At 47.6% G+C, this 21,373-nt stretch overlaps 1 protein-coding gene across 7 annotated transcripts in view; it reads right to left on the bottom strand.

Annotated features, from left to right (window-relative positions):
- Window positions 1–16,031, bottom strand: part of PLEKHA1 (pleckstrin homology domain containing A1) — a 712,942-nt gene extending 696,911 nt beyond the window's left edge. For 6 of the 7 annotated variants that reach the window (XM_086922967.1, XM_086922963.1, XM_086922965.1 and 3 more), the window contains exon 1: window positions 15,368–16,031. The gene's annotated coding sequence lies outside the window, so the exon portion shown is untranslated. Of the gene's footprint in view, window positions 1–15,357 lie in introns of all 7 variants that reach the window. The other variant, XM_086922964.1, reaches the window with a different exon arrangement.
- Between the last annotated feature and the right edge of the window lie 5,342 nt (window positions 16,032–21,373).

The raw sequence follows: 21,373 nt of genomic DNA, 5'->3' as shown, positions 1-21,373 counted from the left end.
GAGGTCAGTGGTGTGCTCCCAACTCCGGAATCCCTTTTGGTGGCTCCCTGTAGCCATAATAGCTGACGAGCTAGTTGGAGATGCACCTGCGCGCCAGAGGGGCAACGAGGCCCGTGACGGGTGTTTGGCGACCTGTTCTGCAACCCCAAAACTATCTCTACTGATGAGGGAAACAATCCCGAAACACGAGCTAGGCTCGTGTCTAGAGATGATCTTAACACAAGTACTTACTTGCACCGATTGTGGTGAAAAAACTTTGAAAATTGAACTTTGAACCGTTCCTGACAATACTTGAACTGCACAGACCATGATGCAGTGGGGCGATACGGCGGAAGAGGTCAGTGGTGTGCTCTCAACTCCGGAATCCCAATGGCTACCTGTTTGTGCAGTTTGCGCCTCTGCATTGAGGTGCCTGTACGCCGTCACTATTTCCAATGGCCTGGTACGGTGATGCATCTCTTTTCCTGGTCGAGGTGCAACAGGATGTTGGTAGCAGCTTTTGGCGTCCACGGGTTGCGGGGCTCCTGTGGTGGACGCTGGGCAGTGTCTCATGTCTGCCCTTCACTGGCATTTCTGCGCTTCCGCGGGTCTCAACTTGACGGGGTTGTGGTGGTGGGTGTCTCTGTAGGCTACTGCACTCGAGGCAGGGTCCCTGTTCAGTGCATCAGTGTTTGTTTGGGCTGTTGCACGTCTCTCTGGTAGATACGGCTTCCCCTGTTTGCTGATCAGAGAGGTGACTCTGTTGCCACTTTCATACCTGGTTCTTCCTTCATTGACCCACCCGTTGACTGCTGCTCGTTCTTCCTGTGGCTTTTTGCCTTCAGAACTGGTGGTTCGCCTGTGGGTGGTGGCCTGTCGGTCTATTTCTTGGTGTCTGGTTTTGTGCCCGGTCTTCCTCATGTGGGGCTTTGACGGCTTGCTTCTTGGGTCAGCATTTTTCGCCTCAGGCTGTACCGGTGGGGCATGTGTGTCGGATGTCCACGTACATTTGTCTCATCATGATGGCTTCCTGGATGGTTACCTGCTGTTCTTGTTCGGGTGTCTGCGACATCCCCCTCTCCTGTCCTGTCGCTTTTTCTGGTTGTGGCCAGCTGGAAGACTCTGGCTGCCCGTCTTCAGTTGCCTTTGGGGGTGCCACACTGTTCAATTGCCTCCAGGGTCCCCACTTTCTTCAGCTGTTCTCTGCTTGGGAAGTTGGGGTTGTGCTGTTGCCTCCTTCTCTAGGGTTGTTTTCTTTTGGCTCATATTCTTGGCTGGACATCGTTCTCTCCTCGGGTTGTTTGCCTTTGGGTCTCATGGTTCGCCTGGTGGTTGGTTGTCTGCGGTCGTCTGTTCTCCGGTCTTCTCCGGCGACCGGCTGCCTCGCTGGGCCTTGCCTGCTAGCGTTTCTGCTCCTGCCCATTTGTCCTGGTCTTCAGCACTTCTGTGCTTTCGCTGTGGAGTCATGCTTTGCTAGTTCCTATTCCTGCCGTAAAGCCTGTATACCAGTCTCCGATTTGGTGCCTGCGGGATTGCTTCTCTGCTGGCTGTTCTTCTGTGGTGCATTCCATTTGCCCGTTCTTGTCGGCTGTTTGTCCACGGGGGCTTCTTCTCCCATGCCATGTCCCTTGTGCTGACAGTGCTGGGTTTTCTGTGTCATCCTGGCGTGCTATGCACGTTCGAGTGGGGTGCCGATTGTTGTTTCTCTGCCTCCGGAGCTGGGTTCCTCCGTCGTGGCCTTTCTGGATTCCGGTCCCCTTTCAGGGATCTGGTGGTCTTTCGGGGCCTGGTGTGTGTTTTTTTTTCGGGTCTCTGTCCCATCTAGTGCTGTGTTCGTGGGCTTGGCATCTAGGTTTGAGGCCTCTTTAGTTCCCACCTTATGACGGCCAAAAGCGGTACAAAAGTTCGGGCTGGACTGTTCCCATGAGGCACAGGGTCAGACTGATTTGCATATAGCCATGTCTGAACTGGGGTGGCAGAGTGGGCTAAAGAACGGTGATGGATTAAATCCAGATCTTTTGACTGGGTGTGAGTGTTTGATTGGTTCAGATGCCCCGTCCATTACAACCCCCTTTTGGAACGCTTTTGGCCGCCATAAGTGTGGCAGAGTATGCTCAGACGTGAGTACCTTGCTCACTTTGCCACTGGATTCAAGCAAGCCGGGCTGAAGACGGCTGGAATGCCAGAAACCGGTCCTCAGAAGCTTGTTTCCGGTCCAGGGAAGGCATGGCTTGGCAGTCGGGCTGGACTGTTCCCATGAGGCACAGGGTCAGACTGATTTGCATATAGCCATGTCTGAACTGGGGTGGCAGAGTGGGCTAAAGAACGGTGATGGATTAAACCCAGATCTTTTGACTGGGTGTGAGTTTGATTGGTTCAGATGCTCCGACCATTACCACCCCCTTTTGTACCGAAAAAATAAACCAAGGCATCGTCCAACCCATAATTTAAAAGGATCTCCCATAAACGGGATCTATTAACAAAATCAAAAGCGGAGGTTAAAACCCAAATAAAGTGGAACTTTTTGAGTGATCGTGTATTTGCCCAAGATGAGATTCAGATTCAAACACTGTTCCACAGTTCCAACATTGCTTTTAAATCCCAGCTGACAATTTAAAATTTGGTTGTCTTCAGCCCAGTTCCTAATCTCAAAGACAAACCTGCCCAAGATCTTCAAAGTGTTATCTATAGGAGAAATTGGGCGGAAACAGCTGAGGGTGGATCTATCACCCTTTTTAAAAAATGGGCACAATGATATTGGTCGACCAAGTGCTCGGGATAGCTGTGTTAGTCAAGTTATTAAAAACATTACATAAAAGGGGAGCCCAAAAATCCGGTTCATGTTTTATAAGGTCGATTGATCGCCCATCCGAACCTGGGGCTTTGTTCCCTAGACTTTGGTGTATGGCATCCTATCTTCAGATACAGTTATAGCAACCTGTAGGACTGGGAATCAGGTATGACTACTAGATGTCTTTGTGGGAGCTGTATAGATTCTAGCAAAGTGCTCCTCCCATAGTTCACTAGGTATATTACAACTTATGGTAGTATTATTCGAGACCATGGACCTCATACCTTTAACTTCTTTCCAAAATCCAGTTACATCCTTAAGTGAGGCAGCACTAGCAAGGTTGTCCCAGTGTTCTTTCAATATCTCTTCTAAGCGTAGTTTAGTTGCTTTCTTAAAGCAGGCTCTGAATGATATAACTAGAGTTATATCCCTGGGTGTAGCCGCTAATGCTTCACTCAGTTTTCTGTTAGCCCGCGAGCATGTGCCATCGAACCATCCGGGATTCTTGCTTGAGTTGGTAACAGGTTTAGAGATTATGTGTTTGATACCAATACACAAACCACTAAAGGCCTCAATAATCTCACCACCCGAGGTGCTGCTTGATAAACACGTATCTACCAATAAGGGATGCAATTTTATCATGCGTGCCAAAAGGGCTTTATTATCTATGCCCTTCCAGATCACTCTGAGCTTGTCAGTGGATGCCACCAAATGTTTAGCCCCTATTTCCCTTTGGATGGTAAATTTAGAGGAAAGTCTAATAGTTGTTAAATTGGATTATGATCACCTTGACTAGTACATAAAACCTCAGCCGTTGCTAAAAAGTTTACCAATGAGGATAATATAAAAACAATCTATAATAGATGAACATCCACGTCCTTTGTAGGTAGGCAATGGACCCTTATTTAAATTAGCACCAGCCTTTTCTATTACGTTAAATAAATTACGGGAGGATAAATGATTGCGAAGTTCCTCCCCTCTTTTGCATGGGTTGGCCCTAACCGGGGTAGTGGTAGTGTTGTCAATGCCACTATGCAATTGTGTGTTAAAATCTCCGTCTAGGCAGATTCCGTCTAAATTACCATACCTCTGCTCGTCTTCTAGTTCATCAATAAATTCAAACAAATTAATAAAATTTCTATTTGGTAGTGATGTAAAATCATTATTATTAAAATTAATTAAGCATATCAAGGCCCCCTGCATGTAGATCGTGGCTTGGAAGTTCCCATTGTTTGTCGCCACGGGTTTTATACTGCCCCCAGCTGAAATCTTTATCCATGTTGATAATCCCCCCCACTGACGACCTATTTTGGGGCTGGGCACAATGCTATTATAACACACAAATTCTTCAAGAAACAATTCATTTGTGCGCCATGTCTCCTGGAACATAAGAATATCGTAATTGCTAACCAGATCAACCCACTACGTAGAATTCAGTTTGGATCTTCATCCTGCGATGTTCCAACTTAGCACATTTAAGTTAGGATCTGGGCCTCTGGGTTCTGTAACAATCGGACATACTATTAAAGGTTCCACTAACTCTGGTGTAATAATCGGTGATTGACTCGATAGTCAGTCCTGACTCTCCAGACTGGACAGAGCGGTGAGCCGATTACGTGTGGTGTATGTCGGGATAGAAGGATTACGTGGGCCCAAACGAGGTTTGTAGAAAAAAACTAAGGGTAGTGAGTGTATAAGGGTTGGGGCGGTATTGTGGTGAGTTGTTCCCAGGATTCTCATTGGTCTTTCTTCAGGGGAGGAAGACCAGCTAAAATCACAACATAGGGGCAAGCTTCTGGAGGTAGGTGAAGGACATCTTTAGATGGACTCTTAACCTGATTTTCAAAAATAGAAATATCATTCGGAGCAGTTGCTATACTTGTAGGAACGGGGGCCAGCGGCACAGAAGTGGCTGGTACTAGGTTTCGTGACAGACTATTTATATTTCACATGTTTAACCCTCTCAGGGAATACAAGATTAAGTAAAATATTTCCATGATGTTATATTTCCGTATTTTCTGTTGTGTAGCATACTGCTGTTATACAGTGCATACTTTGAACTAAGCTGCCTGCAGGTGCTTATAATGGGCCACGTTTGAGAGCTCGGGAATTGAAGCTGAAACCAGTGAGTTTCTCACAGTGTTGTTAGTGGGTCAAAAGGTGTTCAGAATATATCCTCATACATCCTTGGCCTCTATGCAAAGAGCTCAGACCAATGGTCCCATGTTACAGTTGAAATTCCGTACAAGTGTGTGTGAAGGAGGTTGTAGGGACGAAAATTAAAAAAATACAGTGCTTCAGGTGAGTGTGTTGTGTGCTTAGGGACTGAAAGTGAAGGAGATGCGAGGTAGTACATTCATGAGAGAGTGAAAAGAGGAAAGGGAAACAGAGGAGATGCAATGTATGTAGATGGATGAGATGTGGAGAGAAAAACAGGGTCTAACTTTAAGTAAACATAACTTGAGTGACTGGATGGACAGATCTCAGTACCTGAAATTAAAGAGACGAGTAAAGAACTAGCATGCAGCAAGGCGCCTGGGACAGATGGCTCGTCAGCGGGATTTACCAAACATAAGTGGACCATTTGGCCCCCCTTAGCTGCCATACACTACCAGGGGCACTTCTAATGTCCATCCCTAAGCCCCAGGGAGAAGCACTGTCTTAAACTGCCTATGTCCATGCTTAACTTAGACTATAACCCTGAGTAAAGTACTGGCCAACTGCATACAACCACATTAGACAACATAAATTCATCTGGATCAAGGCAACTTCATGCCTCAGCACAACACATCCCATAACATCAGGTGACTGTTTAGGGTGATGCAGGAAACTCTGGCAAAGTACTGAGTATTGAGTACTTCGGTAGCTGAGAGTTAACATCTACCATAATGCAACAGACATCTGGGAATGTAATTTGAGAGCTGTGCGGAAGGCTCTGAATGGGAATGGCCAATTTTGATATTACTGAAACTACCAATCATGGAACAGGTTACTTTATCGCAAATTGTGATATTACCGAGAGTTCTTTATTACTTTGCAAACTTACCAATTTGAGTTCCCAGGATGTGGCTTAGGGAACTAAACACTTTGCTCCAACAGCTGATATTATATGGAGGTCGGCATCAGGTTTCCCTAGAAGTATTGCAGCGCCCGACAGCGTTGGAGGGCTTGGGAGCCCAAGACTTCAAGACATATTCTTGTCCACCCAACTGCACTGGCGGACACAAGTGCCTGTGGGCCTAAACAGGAAAGAACTGGGGGATGCTGGGGACTCCCCCCAAAGATGGTGGGTATCACTGCAATGCTTCTTGGAGTGAAGCTGAAACATGTAGGTCATTCCACACCGTTCACTATACCGTCTCATTGCTGGAGAGCAGCTTTTAAAACAAGCATTGGCATAGCCAAAAGGTCTTGCCTTCTGGACCTTATAAGTGTTTAGCCATACAGCACATTATCCTGTTAATAATCCAGCCACACAATTTTACGCCCTATGATGTTTAAGGACGTGATCCCTGTGTGTAATTGACAGAAACATGCTTTGTAATGTACCGCTGCGCTAGGCTTGACCTAAAAAAATAAATAAAGCCTGGACACTCACAAACATGATTTTAAAACCCACTGCCATGAAGAGGATTTAAGTTAAATTGACGTGGCTATGTGTCCACGAACTAAAACAATATGGAAAACCTGTTTGCAAAGCTTGTCACCCAAAAAAGTATTTATATGCAGAATGTGGCACACACTTGCGATCGAAAAGGGGTCTTCCAATAATTACTTTATAGGTAAGCACTGACATCGACTATCCAAGGGTCTTACTAACATGGCTGCCGGCTTAACATGATTTTTATGGAGAAAAGTGCTTGTTGAGCTGTAAACAACAGTGAACAATCCAGTAAGTGTCCAGATGCTGGCCGGCGCAAATAATTTCCATCTCTCTACATATCTTCAAATGCCAGCTCTATAGAATTCCACATGTAGAAAGGTCCAATAACATATTACATCTAAAAAAAAAAATGGAAAGAATGCTATTCCAGAGGCATTACCCTTGGAAAGCCCTGGAGTTTGATTATGAAATCAAAATGGTTACATGATCTACTTTCTTCCACCGTAGGTCAAGCACATGCATTCAATGTAACACATTCCGTTGTGTTGTTCAGACACCACTGTCCTCTAAAACTTAGTGAGACAAAGCACTCCTCACGGCCTCCCAAACTCAAAGCCATCCTTGGCCACACAACAGTAGCGTGGAGGGAAATAAAGTAAAGATGAACAACATCCTTCAAACAGTAACTAAGTAACAAAAGTGCTCCTTGCTGAACGATAGTTAAGTAGAAAGAATAGAGGATGAATAGATAAGCCTATTTTAAAAGGATGAAAAGCCATCACTTACCCTTGGGTGACCCCCTCCTTGCACCAGCATGGCTAGTGCGAGCCACTACCCTTAAGGGGTTTTCCCAAGACAGACCAGGCCAGTGTCTCGGTTGACAAACGAGTGTGGGAACATATGTTGGTTTCTCCATACATCCTTTATTCTTTCAGTAAGGTACCCGCACTCACCCAACATTAAGCAAGAAGTACTTTTGCGATTTAGTTCCACAGCTAAAAAAGGCACTTTCACTAGAGGTGCCAGGCTAAGGGCTAATGCAAGAAGACTTCACAGCAAAATCCCTTTCTGTAAACTGTTACCATGTCGTGCTCGTACCTTGGATATTCCCCTCTTCTGGGAAGAGAGAGATTGCTCTAGGGTGCTCAACTATTTAAACTCACTAATACACAAATTAATCTAATGTGGACATCCTAAAAATATAGCACAAACCAACACAGGAAAACCAAGCAGGAAGTCTAAAAGTGCACCTAGGCATAAACTCCACACGCCCATCAAGTGCACTTACAAAGAGGAGTCAATTCTATACAATTCGGAATATTACTATTCCCCCCCTCGAAATCCCATTCATAAAAAGACTCAAATAGAGTTTGTAAACACTGTCATCACAGAATACAGTCAAACAACCACAGTCTTTGCTAGGGCAAACCCCTTAATACACTTAGATCTACTTCCAAGAATTCTTGTTTTGGCTGCTAAGCTGTTTGAGATCTTTGGTGATCAGGCACTAAGGTCTGACATGCACTATAGGAAGATTCTGAAAGAAATACACAAACAAGCATTTACAATGCAATGGTTTCGCCTTTGGAAAAGTTAGAGCTATTGGCATTGTAAATGACAAAATTTGTATTTATGTGTTGGTTTTGAAAACAGATAAATAAATGGCATTGTCATTTACATTGCCATTAGCTTAATCTCTCGCAAATGTGAGACCTATTGTACCCTACGGACGAGCTCAGCAGACAGCAATTACTACCACACACACACACCCAGAGCCAGCCACACACACACACACCCAGAGCCAGCCACACACACACACACACACCCAGAGCCACACACACACCCAGAGCGCCACACACACACCCAGAGCGCCACACACACACCCAGAGCGCCACACACACACCCAGAGCGCCACACACAAACACACAGAGTCACACACACAGAGTCACACCCAGAGCCACACACACACCCACCCAGAGCCACACACACACACCCAGAGCCACACACACCCACCCAGAGCCACACACACCCACCCAGAGCCCATGGGTTAGATGTGTTCTGTAGCAGCTTCTATTCGAGTAAGGCTTTGGCTGCCATACTACGTGTTTTTCCTGCAATGCTTACCTCTGTTCTCCGGGACATTTGTGGTTCGGAATGGGGTGGTTCAGTGAGTTAAACGGCTGTTGCTGACCTATGTGATAATCTGCAAGCCACAAGTTTAAATCCAGGCACTGTTGAATCCAACCACCACCTGAACTTACATCAGCCCACCAGAGTTCCTCCACTCCATGTCCCTTTCTCTGATCCTCACCCTGCATCCGATGTAGCAGATGCAGAGGTTGCTGCTTCTCCTACCTAGCAGCGAAGACAAAATGAGCTACCCTTTCATCTGCAGACATCCCATCTCTTCCAGAGTTCCGAAAGTCCCTAAAGACCTGGCCATTCGGCTAACCAACTGGACCCTGCCAGCGCCTGGATACCCTCACGGGTGACAAGTAGCACTCTACAAATCTACCAATTGATTGACTCAGTCTTCCATCGTCAATTATAGCAGCATCTGGCATTAGCAGGCATGCAGTAATAAAGCGCTAAACAAAAAAAACAAATAATTAGTATTACATTTCCGAAATTAGGGTGGGGTTGCTGCTGGTTTGGGACTGTGTTTTCTGTCTAGGTTCTATCTGTCTCGTGGCTCGCTTTCCGTGTCCCTGGGTTGATATTTCCACCACTCTTGCCCTTGATGGTGCGCTGAGCCCGGATGCAGTGCAGGGGAGGCCCTCCGCCCAGGCCGCGAGCTGGAGGAGTAGATCCGAGGGAGGCCTCTGATTAAAAACAGTCTTTGAAGGCGCTGCACGGTCAGCTACCTGTGGGTGCCAGGAGGTGAACTGTCTCCTCGGGACCACGGCTGCTGTTGCTGGGGAGGCAGAGGAGAGGCTTTTAATGCTTTCACAGGGGTGGAAGGAAGAGGTTGCCATGGAGAACGACACCTCCTGCGGCAAACTGATGGGAGGGAGGGGAGAGAGGGCCAGCTCTCAAAGACATCTGCTTCCTGACAGCTCCGGAGCGGAGGGGAGGGGGAGGAGAGGTGGTATGTCATGTGCAGCCCCCCTCCGCTCCCACACACGGGAGAGATACGCGTGCTCGTGCAGCTTGGGTGAGATCTGGGCTTTTGTGCAACAGGATCGAGTCCTGTGATCTATGAATGTGCACACTGCGGGAGGCCTGCGTCTATGCAACCTTGGGGGACAGCGCTCGTGCAGATGCAATTTACGCGCAAAATGTTAAGCGGGGGTGAGGGGAAGGGGGTTATGGGCATAACGAGAGAATTGAAGAGATGTGTGCCAATGCCCCCGGGGCTGGAATGTGTGCAGATACAGACTGGGCGATGTCTGCATGAACAGTAAAGAGACATCGGTGGAAATTCTTCTTGGGACGCAGCGGACCTGTGATGCCTGCAAAGAGAAGGCGCAGGCGCTGCCTCTGGGAGAAGCGTGCAAGTGCAGCCGGGGGTTGGCATTCCCCTCTCTCTCTCTCATCCTCTCTCTGCTCGAGGAGGACGGAAAGCGAGCCTGGACATACTTCACGTGAGTATCAAAATTTCTTATGAAAACGCCCTTTTCGTTACATCCCCACATAGAGGTGGCCTCGCCCGAGAGCTCCTTAGAGGCTTCTTTCAATTTAGTACAAGCAACAACATTGACGCCTTCGCATTAAAAACCGGGCGGGCCTTCCATCGACGAGGAGTTTCAAATGACACCACACAGGGGGCAGGATCGCATACTACACCAATCACAACGCACTAAAGAAAAAACACACACGACTTCGGCTTACCAAAAAAAAAAGTCTTTAATCATTGGCCATTGACCAACGACGTCACAGAGGTAAACACGAACAAAAAAAGCCGTCATTTCTTAACGGAGAAACGCAATCGACTGCGCATTCACGAGACTTTCCTCACATCTTGCAGACAAGATAAAACGCTTACAATAAGACATACGAATAACGAAAATAACACAACTGCCCATAATCACTCGAGCACTGCCAGGACTTCACCACACAATTGACAAAACGAAAGGGAAACTTCTTTGAAGGGATCCAAAAACAAACACACGGAAAGAGCCTTCGAAAGAAAAAACAAGATCATTTTGGGATTCGGGGGAGTGTTGTCGTGTTTTTCGTGCTCTCCCCTTCCCATTGGCTGGAAGGTAAAATTCCAGCCAATGGGAAGAGGAGAGGGCGCCCCCGAATCGCGTCTTGACGGGGAGAAAGTCATTGACAACCAATCTCTTCCAATGGCTAGCCTCCATTTATGGAGCTAGCCAATGGAAGAGAGAGGCGGGACAAAGCCCCACACTGTACATCAAAAGATTTCGCCTGCGCGAGCACTGCTGCGCAGTGCTACGGCCAGGAGAAACCTAAAAAGCATATTCTTAATATGTTTTGTTCATGGAGGCTGGTATATTTTCGAATTCAGTATATTTCCTAATTTAGCACACTGTATGTTTCTGGTACGGCCTCCTGATGCTGAGGTCCATCAGAGAATCAAACTGGGCCGGATACTAGCAGGAAGCAGCATGGTAAATGCACCCCTCCTTTCCAACTACAGCACCCTGGCTCACAGGCAGGCCTTGTTTAAATCTTTCACACCACTTGGCAACAGGTCAGACAAAAATGGAAATGTCTCAGGAATTATTTAAAGCTGCACACCAGCAAGGTGCACCGGAAATTCCAGGCACCGGAAATAGCTTCAATCGCAGTCCTAGATTACAGCATCAGGAGTTAAACTGGGTCCTGTCTTACACAATGTGTGCAACTCCACATCAAGGCAATGAGCCCATAATCCACTGCCCTGCATTAACGCCAGCGCTGGTTTTCTTGAAACGCTGAGCTCCGCACGCAGCACAGGGGGCGTATGCACCGGGCCGGGGAAGACAAACAATTAAATAACAAGCTCTAAGAAACTTGAATCGATCCCGGAGCTAGGGGAGGAGTCGAGAGCCGTCATCAACGATCAAGCCCTAAGGGCATTGCAGCAATCCCAGTGGGAGAGGAGGAGTCGACAGCCCTAGTCACACGTTCAAGCCCTCTGTGCCTTGCAGCGATCCCAGAGCTAGGGGAGGAGTTGAGAGCCCTCATCACAAGATGCTAACAGCTCTTTTCAAGCACTTGTGCTTGCATCCTGTCAGGGGCACGAAGGGGATGTAACAAGACCACGCTAATGTACACTTAGGGATGTTTATTATGTTACAGTCTATGATTGAATCTGTGTTTTCGGGAATACAGGCTTCTTGATACTCCGTCTGGCTTCTTCTGGAGTCCCCGGGGTCTCTGGGCCTCGGAAGGGAAAAGAAAACCGGGGTTATAAACTGTCCTGGACTGTTTGTAATACCGTCAACAAGTTGTGTGGGAAAACGAAATAAAAAGGGGATCTCAGGGGTGCAGGGCTTTTTAGTGGGTTTCACCTTCCTGTGTGTGTGTGTGCCCGACCTCCCTCCTCCCTCTGGTTCTCTACCTACCCCCTCCCCACAAGCCCCACAAGAATGCCCCTTGCAACGGTACTTGCCTCCGGCTACGGCCCGCCTCTCGGACCGCAGCGTAGGGACCCGGGGCGTCTTCTCCCTCCTTCAGCCCAACGGGTATGGAAGCAGTACACCGGACGCCTCGCCGCCTCTCCACGTTGTTCTCTCTGCACTCTGCTCTTCGGTCCACCTCCGCTCTCCTCACGCTCTCCAGTCTTCCTCCTCCTCTGATCTCCTCACGCTCTCCACTCTTCGGTCTTCCACCTCCTCCGATCTCCTCACGCTCTCCACTCTTCGGTCTTCCTCCTCCTCCGATCTCCTCACGCTCTCCACTCTTTGGTCCTCCTACTCCTCCGATCTCCTCACGCTCTCCACTCTTCGGTCTTCCTCCTCCTCCGATCTCCTCACGCTCTCCACTCTTTGGTCCTCCTTCTCCGGGTGCTCTGCTTTCTCCTCGCTGTCACCGCACACCGTCCGTTCTCCTCCTATGCCTCTTATCCCCGCCTTCACTCCATCCACTTCCGCCCGATGACGCGACTCCTCCCCCTTCGGCCAGCCGAAGGCTAGAGCGCTGTGGCATGCTTCCGGGTTCGTCTGTGACGGCAACCAGGAAGTCCGGGTCCTTGCCACGGCATTTGGGTTCTCCTGTTCCTCCTCCTCCCCACACATCCACATTGCGGGAGCGAGCAGCAGCACACGGGCCAACTGTTTTCAATTAGCGTACGTGCCACTGCTCGCTCCCGCAATGTGGATGCCAGCACAAGCTCGAGTACTTGAAAAAGAGCAGACCAATTTCTAAAGGTCATCTCCTAGAGCAACGCATGCGCGCTGCCTAGGCGAGACCTAAAAACTTGGCAGCATAAGCTTGATAAAGCTTTATGCACCTTCACTTCCATTGAAAAGCCTTCCAATCTTTAAAGGGGTTTCTTCACCAAACAAAGAATGAGGGAGTGGGCGGGGATTAATGCTATGGGAGACCGTTTTTGGGGGGGGGGGCCTCCACAATATGGAGACTATTATGGAGGAGGATGGCTTACCCCAAACGCAATTCTGACTTATGCCAAGGAGAACAATATCTCAGATGTGCGGATGTCCCCCTTCTGAACCACAGACGGATGATTTATTACAGACACTGCTCACTTTCGGAGTGTGAAGTAGATTCATATATTTGCTTTACAAAATGGCTGTGTTTGTGGCTCTCCTTGAACTGACAATGCTCCGCGAAAGATGGGAGCGACAGCTCAAAAGGGAATTCCAGGTAAAAAAACTGGTGACAAACTTTAGAACAAGTACACAAGGTCCATCGGAACACCAGATACAAGTATACGCAGTTTAATTATTTACTCATAGCATACCTCCCCCCTCAGATTGAATATAATTAAACAAGCGGATACGATGTCCCGCTGTGCAGTTAGATGGAGATTTTGTGCCTCTCGTGTGAACCTGCCCAATGATAGAGAGATTTGGGTTTCTAAGTGGTAGAGGAGGTAGAGTGCACACTCAACAGATAAAATGTATTCCAAATGGAAATATGTCTGATGGCTTATGTGTGCACCGGCCAGTAAAAGCAAAAGAATGTGAGAAATACAATCTTGGCCCATGCTGTAGCCTGGAGGGATATAGCATTACATTGGAAGTCGACTGAGGACATGGAAAACCGGGCTGTTGTGGTAGGGGCAGCTCTGAGAAGGGGCAAAGGGGATTCCGCAAAAAGACTATTGCTAAACTCTAGTTGGAAGTATTGACAGCCTTCCTGAATAAAGAAACTGGGGAGGAGCCGAGGGTTTAGACCGCTATGTGGCCAAGGCAGGAAGGGTATAAGGGCCCGTGTGTGAATTACCCTGCTTCATCAGCACATCGTCTATGTCCCCTTATTAGCAACACTCGTAGTATTAGGCGTTGTACTAGAGTCTAAGGGAGGTGGAAGGAAAGAAGGACGAATAGCAAATGAGAACTATCTAGAAGCACGAAGGTGCAATACTTATCAAGGTTATGACAACTTGTTTACAAGCTATGATTATAAAGCTCTGAACGGACAAGCAGAGATGTATAAATGAATCGATGACAAGCTCCCACAATGTGTACCACCACCAACATCTGGGCTGACAATGTACATTTGGAAATGTTGCAGTGCCAATGCTTGAAAAAAAATCAACAAATACAGTTTAAACAAAAACATGTCAGTGATTGAGACTCTCTGAAGAGCACAGCCCCTTCAACAGGCCTAGGTAATGTTTCACTCAGTTTCAATTTCAGAATTGAAACATTTTCGATATTATTTGCAAGAAAATAATTGTTTCTAATTTATTGTAGACCGCTACAGCCACTGACAAAGACAATAGTCCTGGCAGGTTTTAGATTTATGTCAGTTATTGTGCTATACATCTGGTGCAGTAACAAAATGCTCAGAGGGGTACCAAAAATACCAGTTGGGTGAATGACACGCTATTGAAACCACAAAAAAAAAGTCTAAGAGACGCCCGGCACCACCTCTTTTTAGAGATCCAATCCACTTTTTCATCCCACTAGTATAAGAAGGGTAAAAGAGGAGGAAAGAGGGAGGAGAGGGAAGGGGGAGGAGTAAAGAGGGTGTTAAAGAGGAAGGGAAGAGAGAAAGGGAAGGAAGGGGAAAGGAGAAACAGAAAGAGGAAATAAAGAATTTAGAAAGGAAGGAAGAGAAAGAGTCAAAGACAAAGGCCAAGAAAGGAGGACACATTTCCACAGACTTTGGTTTTCACGAGTATGGGAGCTCGACGTCAGTGTCAATTACACAAAGCGACACTGATGCAAAAGAACGCAACCCGTCCACTACTGTCAAACTTAGGGAAAATCCCATAAAAGCCACTCAGTATAATGTAGTATTAAAATGCGCAAGAGAGCTGAAGTGCTGGAGTTGAAAATCAACTATATAAAGAACATTCTGATAGTTGTGATGTGAATCAGCAAGTTTGGAAAACAGAAATGTTTCTGCGTCAAGGGGATCACGGCTGCACACAAACATTTAAATCGAAAACATACAAGTAATAAAAAGTAGTCACTAAGTTGATCACTGTTCAGGTCTATCATACATTTCCATACGTGTTAAAAAATAGTTGTGATAAACAAATTACATTTTGCATCTATATCACTGCTGCTTATATTTTTGGGATTGGATTTTACTTTTTTCGTTCTTCGCTATAACTCCGGTCGCTGTGCGTTTCCTTGTGTGTATGTTTAGAAAGTGAACACCCCCTCCCCCGACAACCCTAGTGCGTTCCTCCTTTATGCTTTCACCTATTATGTCCCTTTTATTTTGTAGCTTTAATAATGGGGCGGTGAAGTATCCTTGCACCAGCCCCGTTCGCCTCAAACCACGATTCACGGTGGGCAGAGGCAACTTCACCGGCTAACGTGCAATGCGCTTGCCCGCTTTGACATGGCATTAAACTTTTCCCAACTCTAGCGCACCTCCCCTTCCCCCGTACCTCTTCTTACCACTTTCGTCGTCCAGCACTCTCATTCCATCGTACATTTTTCCTTCAGCCCCTCCTTTGCCGTTTTCACCTTTGCCTGCTGGGAAACATTTCGCTGTAACCATCGTAAAGCGTGGCAGCCATCTTTTAGTGTAGATGTTCTGCATTTTACAATGTGTTGATTACCAATGTAAATGTCCTAAGATTTACATTCTTATAAGTAACAGCTTTTTACATGGTCTGACACCACGACCTTTCACTAGACTGCCTTGCAGATTTTCGAGGAACGATTCTTTGTATAATGATTTTATTGTTCCGACTTTTTATTAATCCCAATTGGGATTCAACTATCGGATATTCACCCAGGTTGGCTCTTTTCCAGTTAAAGAAGGTGGGATGACAAGAAGGGGTAAACAGTACAGGAAAGTACCATCTACGAAGCGGAAAATAACTTGGGATGGTCGAAGTAAATTACAGTGGGGCGGTTATTGGGGTCGCGTTCAAGCACGCAAGGAACTGTATTTCACGGCGCCTTCCCGTACAGCGATTAGTTGGCTGAGACGGTCACGTACAAAAAAATGGGTCGCGTTGTGGTACAGAACCAGATCATGAATTGAAATTTGCTATCCAGGTATATAAGTGGGACCAGGAAACGAGCCGCAGAGCTTAAATAACTTTACTGACCCGGAAGTAATTTTGCGTGTGTTACCAATTCAAGACAGAAGGGGGCATTCAACTGAGTTTTGTAGTGTGCGTTACGTACATTAACTTTCATTTTATGTACTACTAATAACAACATGCTTTACTGTTGATTAGTTAAACCACCCTAAGCAGTATAAAAATAGCACTCATGCAAACCAAAACGCATACACTTATGGGAGCTGTCCAAAAAGTCGCAGGAAATAAACGCCATTAATTGAAGGCCGTTATTCGCCTAGCTTCCTTCTATTTCAAGACATATCTTCATTTGCATCATTTGTTTTATTTTGGCCGTGACACCGTAAAACACGGCCCAATTTCATACTATTCTATCACTTTGATCTTAGTCACATTTGCTATTTGTACGTCAATAGGCGTGAATAGTGTGGGGTGTACGTCAATAGGCGTGAATAGTGTGGAGGGTCAGGCCTGGGGCTATTTATTTATTTATTTATGCGATTTTCTATAGCGCGAACTTAACCCGAAGGTGTCAGAGCGCTTTACATTAGCACCAGTTGAGAAACATAAGGACTTAGGATTACATGCGTTACAAAAAGGATACACACGGAAAAAAATTGCAAATGTACAAGATGTAAAGTCACACAAGGAGGCGATACACGTTGATATACTCTAAGATGGTATAAAGGTCTACTGCATATACTAGTGATTACTCTATATACATAGGGAAGGGATAGACATCGATATACTCTAGGAGTCACTTAGAAATGGAAGAGAGCACAGCTGTCTACTGCATATTCTAGTGATTAGAGTTATCTCTATATACATAGGGAGGGGATACACATGGAAATACTCTAAGAGTCACATAGAAATGGAAGAGAGCACAACGGTCTACTGCATATACTCGTGATTAGAGTTATCTCTATATACATAGGGAAGGGATACACATGGATATACTCTAAGAGTCACATAGAAATGTATTTGAGCTTATATAGCGCACAGCTACCCGCAGTGGGTTTCCCGGCGCTTGCTTAGGGAGCCCGTCCTGGTATTCCCCTGTGAGATAGCAGGGTATCCACAAGGTGAAAGTCAGGCATCCCGCCGCAAGGGACCGTTGTGGAGATTAAGCAAGCTATTGCCCAGAGTCGCAGAGTGTGTACCCGTGAGTCGAGAAGGCACCGGAGCGAGAATTATCGAGTCCGTGGAATTTTTAGCCCAAGACCCGCCAAGGCGGGGAATTGAACCCTGGTCCAGGACCGATCTCAGCTTCCGGGTCTGCCGCCTCTAACCCCTGAGCCACACTTCTCCACAAATAGAAATGGAAGAGAGCACACCGGTCTACTGCATATACTAGTGATTAGAGTTATCTCTATATACATAGGGAAGGGATACACATGGATATACTCTAAGAGTCACATAGAAATGGAAGAGAGCACACCGGTCTACTGCATATACTAGTGATTAGAGTTATCTCTGTATACATAGGGAAGGGATATACTCAAGGGTCACATAGGAACGGTAGATGGTACAAAGATCTACTGCAAATACTAGTGATAAGAGTTATCCCTATAAACAACAAGCATTAGAAATGCAATAGGTCTCGCAGCATTAGAGTTAGTGCTTTTAGAATTGTTTATGGGTTTTTTTGTAAATCTTAAGCATGAGGTTGAGGGTGAGTGAGGGTGAGTGAGGGTGAGGGGTTGAGGGTGAGTGAGGGTGAGGCTGAGGGGTTGAGGGTGAGGGTGAGTGAGGGTGAGTGAGGGGTTGAGGGTGAGGGGTTGAGGGTGAGTGAGGGTGAGGGGTTGAGGGTGGGTGAGGGGTTGAGGGTGAGTGAGGGTGAGGGGTTGAGGGTGAGTGAGGGTGAGGGTGAGTGAGGGTGAGTGAGGGTGAGGGTGAGTGAGGGTGAGTGAGGGTGAGTGAGGGTGAGTGAGGGTGGGTGAGTGTGAGTGTGAGTGAGGGTGAGTGGGGGTGAGTGTGGGTGAGTGTGGGTGAGGGATTGAGGGTGAGGGGTTGAGGGTGAGTGAGGGTGAGGGGTTGAGGGTGAGTGAGGGTGAGGGGTTGAGGGTGAGTGAGGGTGAGGGAGGGTGAGGGGTTGAGGGTGAGTGGGGGTGAGTGAGGGTGAGGGGTTGAGGGTGAGTGAGGGTGAAGGTGAGTGAGGGTGAGGGTGAGTGAGGGTGGGTGAGTGTGAGTGAGGGTGAGTGTGGGTGAGTGTGGGTGAGTGAGGGTTAGGGATTGAGGGTGAGGGGTTGAGGGTGGGTGAGGGGTTGAGGGTGAGTGAGGGTGAGGGTGAGTGAGGGTGAGGGGTTGAGGGTGAGGGGTTGAGGGTGAGTGGGGGTGAGTGAGGGTGAGGGGTTGAGGGTGAGTGAGGGTGAGGGGTTGAGGGTGAGTGAGGATGAGGGGTTGAGGGTGGGTGAGGGTGAGTGAGGGTGAGTGTGAGTGAGGGTGAGTGAGGGTGAGGGTGAGTGAGGGTGAGGGTGAGTGAAGGTGGGTGAGGGTTAGGGGTTGAGGGTGAGGCGTTGAGGGTGAGTGAGGGTGAGGGGTTGAGGGTGAGTGAAGAATTACAATACAATACAATACAATATACCAAGCCAGCTTCTCACACTAACTTTGAGGAATGTTTACAGTCTATAAAATACACAGAGTGAAGATAATCTATTCCAAATACTCTAAATCTGCTGTTCTCTAAACTATTAATGTATGATTTTGCCCTTTGACATCCATATTGGATTATTTGTTACTTCTTTTCTTCTTTGCTTCTAGAGAAAAATCGGTAAAGAAGGAATTTTATAATGTTTTCCTTTGTATCTTTAACTAAATATAAACCTCTTGCCACGTTAAAAAAAAATATTTTTATTGGAGCAATAATGTAAGGTAGTGGCCTACGTAAAATAGAACAGCACAGCTTAGCTATACATCATGCTCAGCACATTAACTCAGAAAGGGTTACTCGGGTGCAGCACACAAATATGGCATAAAGCACGAGTTTTGCAAATGGATAAAACAATGCCCCTCAACTCCCACTAACCAACCCCCATCCAGCAGCCAAATAGCATCATATTAGTACCCAAGCTACCTCCTGCCACGTTAATGAGGGTCCTTCGTATTGTTAATTATGCGGTGGCAATGCTGTCATGGAGTAGCACGAATGCCCATGTAAACATGTGTATTAAATAAAAAACCGTGGCTTTATGATCATGACAACACCTGGCACTGGAAATAGATAGCCATTAGGCCTATATTCCTAAGAACGAATATTTTAATGACTCATGCACTCTGACGAACGGCTATTACAAAACAGGTCATGCAATGGAAATCGTTGCATAAGAATGCACTTCACCTCTCTGTACCCATCGACACCAGGTTCACTTTCAGAGCAACTTATCTAGCAGGGCTTGTCGTGCTTGGAAGTAAAGGTGGGCAAGAAAAGCAGGTCTCGCGGCTGGCTCGGGCCCGATGTCTAGCTCTGGCTCAGCCATTTTCTCATGGGAACTGACGAGCAAAAATAGCGCCAATCCAAGCATTCCAGGCGCCGAACGTTCCATCCCTATTGCCTTTAAGGAAACAAAATACTTTAGACGCAGGACAGATAAGCACAAGACAAAAACGTTCTTGTTTTGCTGTGTATGGTTTCATTGGTATTGCGTTTACTACCCCCGACGACTCAGCAAGTGGGCTGATAGTCGCATGAGTCTCAATGAAGACTTGTAACTCCAGAGCAACGTCTCGAGGGTGGGGGCAAGGGGAGTGTCCGATGCTGTAATAATCAATGACATTACGTTGCTTTGTTTGAGATGCTGGCCCTCCTTACTTTTAGTTGCATGGGGATGGCAATGATATTAACATAAAAATAGTATCTCCTGTTTTCCCATATGCATACACTTGTACTTTAAACAAGCCTTTCACCGTAACACGGCGGGCAGGGGAGGGGGCGGAGAGGGGAGAGGTGCGACACGGCAGGCAGGCAGGGGAGGAGAGTAGGAGGAGGAGGGGGAGGAGAGTAGGGGAGGCACGGCCTAGCGGCAGGCAGGCAGGGGAGGAGAGGAGGAGGGGGGAGGAGAGTAGGGGAGGCACGGCCTAGCGGCCGTGCAATCAAGTAGTGAGGGGGCGGAGCTGGGGGAGGCTGTGAGAGAGAGTAGGCAAGGCAGGCGGCTGGGGGCGTTAATAAAGCATAGCCACACGGCGCTTGTGAAAGGGTGCCGCGCTGATAGAGCTCACACATCCAGTGTTCCCGGAGACCAGTCATCAACGTCCGGGGCAGCTGCGAGGAGCAGGGCAGGCACAGACAGCAGTGAAACAAGGGAGAGCACAAACTAGAAGCCATGTTGACGTAAAAGTAACGCAGCGCGGCCGAATGAAATTTCAAGTCGGGTGGGGGGCGGGAGAGAAGGGAAGTGAGCGAGTGGGAGGGAAGCGCTGGTGAAGCGTCGCCCTACAAGAGCCTAGTTGGGGCGGGAAGGGGAGGAGTAACGCAGCGCGGCCGAATGAAATTTCAAGTCGGGTGGGGGGCGGGAGAGAAGGGAAGTGAGCGAGTGGGAGGGAAGCGCTGGTGAAGCGTCGCCCTACAAGAGCCTGGTTGGGGCGGGAAGGGGAGGAGTAACGCAGCGCGGCCGAATGAAATTTCAAGTCGGGTGGGGGGCGGGAGAGAAGGGAAGAGAGCGAGTGGGAGGGAAGCGCTGGTGAAGCGTCGCCCTACAAGAGCCTGGTTGGGGCGGGAAGGGGAGGGGGCGGAGCGGGTAAACAAAGACGGACGTGCACGCGCTTTTAAGCTCAATGCGCATGCGCATTGAGCTTAAAAGTCACGGGCACTGCAAGGAATCGCCACGATTCCTTGCAGTGTGGATAAAGAGCGGATAAGTGCCAATACTCTCGCCTTGCTCGATGCGCATGCGCATCGACAGGCGAGACCTAAAAATAAGCACACATAGTAGAGATCCTCAGGCAGAGTTCCCTTAAGTGGGGTTGTAGGGGGGACAAAGTCACAACACCAAGGTAGGGTGGGAGGGAATCAAGGGTAGGGAGAGAAGGCAATGCATAAAAGGGAGGAAACATTTGAGGAACATCAAGGGGGAAACGAGGGAAAAGGGTAAAAGACGAAGGAATGGGCAAGAAGACAAGCCGGGACAAGATAACAAGCATTAGAAATGCAATAGGTCTCGCAGCATTAGAGTTAGTGCTTTTAGAATTGTTTATGGTTTTTTTTTGTAAATCTTTAGCATGAGGTTGAGGGTGAGTGAGGGTGAGTGAGGGTGAGGGGTTGAGGGTGAGTGAGGGTGAGGCTGAGGGGTTGAGGGTGAGGGTGAGTGAGGGGTTGAGGGTGAGGGGTTGAGGGTGAGTGAGGGTGAGGGGTTGAGGGTGGGTGAGGGGTTGAGGG

This window comes from Lissotriton vulgaris, chromosome 5, assembly GCF_964263255.1.
Source record: "Lissotriton vulgaris chromosome 5, aLisVul1.2, whole genome shotgun sequence".
In the NCBI taxonomy this organism is placed as follows: domain Eukaryota; kingdom Metazoa; phylum Chordata; class Amphibia; order Caudata; family Salamandridae; genus Lissotriton; species Lissotriton vulgaris.
Note: the sequence above shows the minus strand (reverse complement) of the source record. Positions and strands in the feature narration are given on the sequence as shown.